Raw genomic sequence first — 6,756 nt, forward strand, 5'->3', positions numbered from 1 at the left:
TGGATGACAGAACAGCTTCAATAGATTAAAACAAAATTTTCAGAAGAGACAATAATACAAGTATTTTTTGACAAACTTCTATAAATTATCAGAGACCAAAGCTTAAAATACAAATATATGGCATTGAAACTGAGGGTCTGTTATAAATGTAACAATAACTTTACCAAAATCTTGGCATCTAAATAGGCCTCTTCAGGAGGTAAACATTCAGCTTCTAGGGATTGAAACTTTATCTCAGGTAAGATAAAGTACAAGATGGTGTCAAATAAATAGGGCCAGAAGGACAGATAGGAACATTAAAATCATATGTAGCTAACATACCAATGAATTTATGGGGATGTGATTTGTTGCAGCCATGGAAAACACAGATTAACATTTCTCCAATCTCAGAAACAAACCATAAAAAAGAATGCTTCTGAGAAAAATAGTAAAAGGTATTATCAATAATAGTCACAGACGGTTCAAGTTATTCATAAGCAGGGCACAACAACTGATGATCTCTTAACGGTCATACCTTTATAATAGTTAACTGATAAACCTGTCTGAGTGAAACAATGGCCTTTGACATGAGAAAATTACAGGAACTAGAGCAGCTGGTTAAGGAGCAGCTAAATGCTCAACGTATTGAAAAATTGACCAGTCCTTGAAATTCTCTTTTGTTTGTCATTAAAAAGAAGTCTGGGAAAATGGATAACGATAACAGATTTAAGAGCCATAAATAAGGTGATTCTGCCAGTGGGCTCTTTACAGCCTGGAATTCTCTTGCTTTCTCTATTACCTAAAGTTTGGCCTATTGTAGTGATGGATCGAAAAGAGTTCTTTTTTACTATACCTTACAAGAACAGGATAGAGAAAACTTTGCCACCTACTTATGATAATTCCCAGCCTGTTAAAATGCTTTAATAGCAATAAGGCTTTTTTTTTTTTTATTTCAAGACATGGTTTCTCTGTAGCTTTTGGTTCCTGTCCTGGAACTAGCTCTTCTAGACCAGGCTGGCCTCGAACTCACCGAGATCTGCCTGCCTCTGCCTCCCAAGTGCTAAGATTAAAGGCGTGCACCACCCCCCAGCAATAAGGCATTTCTTGACAGTGGTGACTAGTGAAATTGGGAGCCCTGGAGATTTCTGCATGGCCTAGCAGAAGGACAGATCAGAATGTCCCTTCCAGGTGGTTCTGCTGGTCTGAGACTCCACTGCAGACCTTATAAACCTTGGGGTTGGAGGAGTCTTTTGTATCTGGTCAGTGTTTGGGACTTCCTGAGACTTGTGAGTTGTTTATTTCCTGAGTCTCAGCAAGCCTCCTTATGGAACTCCCTGAGTCTTCATGAGTTTCCCTTCAGAATGGAGTGTTTCAACTGAGAGGAAATTGCTCAACAACAAGCAGTGACGACATAACCAGCAAACCCCAACACCAGCAAGTCTAGCCTTTACCCTGAGCCAGGACCACATTGGTACCACCTGACATCTGATCCTGCCAGGTGGGAATGCCTGCGTGCACTGATGTCGCCTCTGAGTCTTCCAACACCCTACTCAGTGATGCTGAGCAGGACCCTGCAACGTAGTCCATCTCGGGGCAGATTAACATGCAACTTCATGACTGTGTGGATAAAGAGATGTTCCATAAGGTCCACAGAATTGTATATGGCGTAATAACCAGGCTAGCTTAGTATTAAACAGCAAATTTTAATGAAGGGATAGCTTACAACACCAGGGATCCAGCAATGATCAGGAAATACAAAAAAAGGACCGGTGGGCTCACACTGCCAGATTTATACATAAACATTAGCCCGGGGCAAACACGCCCCCCATTGGGCTGGGCTTTCCCATACACACAGAATGATCTATGACAGTTCTGTTTTTAATTGGGAATGAGTGAGTTTAAGTATACAACAAGTCGATGCAAAAGAATAAGTAGCAAGTGATGGATAGAAAAGGAAGGAAGGAAGGAAGGAAGGAAGGAAGGAAGGAAGGAAGGAAGGAAGGAAGGAAGGAAGGGAGCAAGGGGCAAAGGGGATGAGGGAGAGAGGACCAAATCAGGCAGTTGAAACATCTAGCAGATGAGGAAGCTCCTTTAAGTAAGTTAGCTGGAGCTCTTAGTAGTCCTGGACAGAACAGAGTGCCCCCATAGGTGAGATTTCTAAGGAAAAAGATAAACAGCAGCAAACAGAGATAACACTATCAACTCAGGCGCTGACGACAGCCAGCAGAACTCAACGGGGAAGGGGGGCAGGCAGCTGGGATTCTGCTGCACTTTCTCTCCACGCCTGAGCCTCCCACAGGCGAGCTACCAGCTGCCCTTCCAACTTCAGGCACTTCTCTACCAAAGATAAACAAACAAACAAACAAACAAACCGGTAACATCTGCTGGAAATGATTCATTCTCCAGCTGTTCTCAAGGGCACTGCCACTTAACTCTTGGGCTGTTTCGCTCTTCTTACCTCCCTGTCACTGAGCGGGGTGGGGGCAGGCCATCCTAGACAGGGGACCTTAAAGGTTCCTTTGAGACAAATGTGCTTGCATCTGAAATAGGGCTGGCAGCAGCCTTCCTTCAAGAGCCAGGGTCTTGGAACTGGAGAGATGGCTCAGTGGTTAAGAGCATTGCCTGCTCTTGCAAAGGTCCTGAGTTCAATTCCCAGCAACCACATGGTGGCTCACAACCATCTGTAATGAGGTCTCTTCTGGCCTGCAGGCATACACACAGACAGAATATTGTATATATAATGATAAATAAATAAATATATTTTTTTTTAAAAAGAGCCAGGATCTCAGTGAGCCCAAACAGCACATAGCAAGTTACCTCTAGAATCGAAACGACAGGGGATGAAGGGAATTTTCTCTGGCTCTTTGGTAGCTGTTTTATGTTATGTCAGGCCTTCACGTGGGTACAGCTGCCACCCTCTTCAAAAACAAAGAAGCCAACTGAAACTCTCCTACTTTGCCATGGATCATAATGTTAAACTTTCTGTTTAATTATCTCACCTACTTCTTAATAGGTGCTAGAGAAATGAGGTGTATGTTAGTACAGCAAAAAGCAGAACAGCCTTACTGAAGAAATATTGACCTCCCTGAAGATGGGCTCTGACTAGCGGGCAGGATACTTGTGAAAAGAAAGCACCTCAGGGCACAAGAGCTGGCGCCACCTCTGCCATGGTGCCTGATGGGAGTTGCGGATGCCTGGGCACAGAGCAGCCGCCAGGCGTCATCATGGCCACAGACAACTGTGCAGGCTCAGCTTCTTTAAAGGCCAGAGAGGGACGGTCCAGCATTCCCAGGAATCCTGGCAGCCACACGCTCTTCCTAGAAGGCTAACACAAGCCTGAAGGTCCCCAGAGCCAAAAGGACATTGGCACTGTTAATACCAAAGGCACTTAACATCTCCTGAGGGTCACTGTGAGCCAGGCACTCTCTGAGGTATTTATAACTGCTACACACTACAGCGGGACTGCAGGGAGATGGTGTTTGTGTGTCCCCAAAGTCATGTGTTAAAGTTCCAGAGCGAGACAGAGGCACTAAAGAGGTTGCGTGTTAGGCTGGGGACATAGCCCAGTAGGGAGTGTGATTGCCTAGCACAAACAGAGCCCCAGCTTTGATCTCAGCACTGTATAAACAGATCACAAAGGCACATCCCTGTAGTTCCAGGACTTAGTAAGTGGAAGCAGACGTGCACAGTCACCCTTGGATGCAGAACAAGGGATACATCAGTCTGGGACACATAAGACCCTGTCTCAAAAAAAAAATACACTTTTAAAATAGTCAGATCTGAAGAGATGGTTCAGTGGACAAAACACTTGCACAAGGATGTGGACCAGAGTTCAGATCCTCAGAACCCACATAAAAGTTGGGTGGGCGTGGCAGTCAGCTGGCAAAGATATGGGAACTGTGGACAAGCTGGCTAGCTAGACTAGACTACTCAGTGGACTCTGAATTAAGTTGAAATACTCTGCCTCAACAAATAAAGTGGAGAGCAATCAAGGAAGACCCCTGACACCCAGCTTCACAGGTATACACACACACACACACACACACACACACACACACACAATGTGCATGCGCATGCAGCAATAAGTCTTCCCCCTCTTTACCTTGTCTTTCTCTCCCCTGGCTCTGCATCCATAACACAAGAGATCAACCCAAAAGAAAAGCTGAGAAAATAGTGCAAGTATTCATCATAAGTCTCACAAAGAGGCAATGGGGGCATCCCCACACAGCAATCTTTCCTTAATGCACATCCTCACCAAGACAGAGACTGCATCACCTGTCCCAGCCCCGAAGCTCTACCCCCCAGATAGACTAGCCAGGTCTCCTACAGAATGGGAGCCAAGGTGACACAGAAGAGACTGGAACAGGGCTCCATCTGCTTGGGATTCTGAAGCCACCATGAGAATTAGCCCAAACAAGCCTGCCAGAAAAAACACAGAGGGACCAAGATGTCCACTGGCCATAGACACATGGAATTACTCAAAAGAAATTGCCCAGTGGCCCAAACTGGAAGAAATGCCTAGCCCAGCCAAGTCCTGAGCAGAAGCCTATGGACCGCTACACAGTGCAGGAAAGCTGCCACGTGACTCACAGCTCAGCATCCTCACTATTTTAGCGGGAGATTAGCGTCTTACTATGTTAGTGTCACGCTGTATTACTGGGACAAAGATTACTTTGTAAGTAGAGACAGACAGATAAACCACCACCCTAAAGATAAACACAGGTCCCTGTTTATACTCTGGTGTGTGCGTGGGCCCGGATTATGATTTGGAGACTAGAGGACATGCTCAGCTGTTATTTCTCAAGTGCCATCTACCTTGCTATTTTAAGACCAGATTTCAGATTTCACACTTAGGCTCAGATGGCTGGCCATCAAGCCCCTGGGGTCTGCTACCTTGGCCTCCCTAGTGCTGATATTAAACCTAGTTCAATTTTTAAGAATGTCTCATTGGCCTGGAACTTACCAAGTAGGCTACCACGGATACCAGTGTGCTCCAGGGATCCATCTGTCTCTACTTCCCTAGAGATTACAAGCTTGTGCCACCTTGCTCGGCTTTTTATATGGGGGCTGGGGGTTGAACTGAGGTCCTCCTTCTTTCATGGGAAGCACCTTATTGAATGAGCCCTCTCCACCTTTTAGAAGAAATCTATGGCTCACACATAAATGACCATCTTGAAAATCCACATGCAAGGGATGCTTACCTTCTAAGAATATGTGTTCAAAAATGTTGGGATCACAGCACAGAGGTCTTTGCACTCCCAGATCTCCAGAGAAACCAGAAAAGGAGTGGACATAAAACCTGTTTTCCATTCAGAAAGCTGGGAATTAGAGGTGATTGGCAGTGATCTACATTATCTATTGGGCCAGGCCATATCAAGCTCTTACAAACAAGACCAGAGGTGGCTAGTTATCTAAATGACCCTTACAGCCAGGGGTTCCCCAAACTCCCACAACCAGAACCAGAGGTGGCTAACAGCTCAAATGACCTCCATGCTATCTGTATGACTGAGACCAGGACAGATCCTTCTATAGGCCCTTTACCTAGTACATGATAATAATGGACTAAACTTCTGAAACTGAGAGCCGCCAATTATGAGGTTTCTTTCATAAGAGTTGCCTTGGTCATGATGTCTCTTCACAGTAATAAAACAGTGACTAAGACAGACCCCATCCCACAGGACAGTGACACCCAAATTCAGGGTGAGTTTCACACCTCAGTTAACCCAACCTAGAAACTACCTCACAGATATATCTAGAGGTTTGTCCTTTGAGTGATTCTAGATCCTGTCCACCTACCAGTATTAACCACCAAAGACACACAGTGGAAAGTACATAATTTTAGAATAGTACAAATAGCATAGATTTAACAGGCAGATCCCTGTAAGGTCAAGGCCAGTCTGGTCTACAGAGTTAGTTCCAGGACAGGCTCTAAAGCTACAAAGAAACGCTATCTCAAAAAAAAAAAAATTAAAATAAAAAAAAAGATAAAAGGGAGGGTCTCGTTGGTGAAGGGATGGGGTAATGGCTCATTCGGAGACATGCCTGTTGTACATGTATGAGGATTTGAATGGATCCCCAGGACCATGTGAAGCCAGAGGTGACAGTGTCATCTGTAACTCCAGCTCTGGGGAGTAGAGACAGCTTATGGCTGGCCAGCCTAGCTGAATCAGTGAAGTCCAGGTGAGGGGCCTCTCAAAACAAAGAGGATTTGGGGTGAAACTCAGCAGTAGTGTGCTTGCCTGGCATGCACAAGGCCCTGGATTCCTCAGCACGATATAAAAAGAAAAAGGCGAGGAAGCTGCAGAAATGGCCCAGTGGTTAAGAGCCGCTGCTGCTCTTCTAGGAGACAAGAGTTCAGTTCCTAACATACATCTGTCAGCTCACAATCGCCTCTAACTCCAGACCCAGGGCATCTGATGCCCTCTTTTGGCCTCCACAGGCGCATGCACACACATCGGCACACATGCACACACATCGGCACACATGCACACACATCGGCACATGCACACACATCGGCACACATGCACACACATCGGCACACATGCACACACATCGGCACACATGCACACATTATTAAAAAGAATCACCAAAATGTAAAATGGTGAAGAATCATTGGGGAAGACACTGGACATCTGCCCACATGCTCACACATGTACATGCATACCCCTCACAAACCATGTACATATATAAAACACACACATTCACAGATAGAGCGCTTGCCTAGCAGGGGCAAGGCTGTGGACTCAAACCTTAACTCAAAAAAAAAAAAAAAAAAAA

This window comes from Microtus ochrogaster, unplaced genomic scaffold, assembly GCF_000317375.1.
Source record: "Microtus ochrogaster isolate Prairie Vole_2 unplaced genomic scaffold, MicOch1.0 UNK104, whole genome shotgun sequence".
Lineage (NCBI taxonomy): Eukaryota > Metazoa > Chordata > Mammalia > Rodentia > Cricetidae > Microtus > Microtus ochrogaster.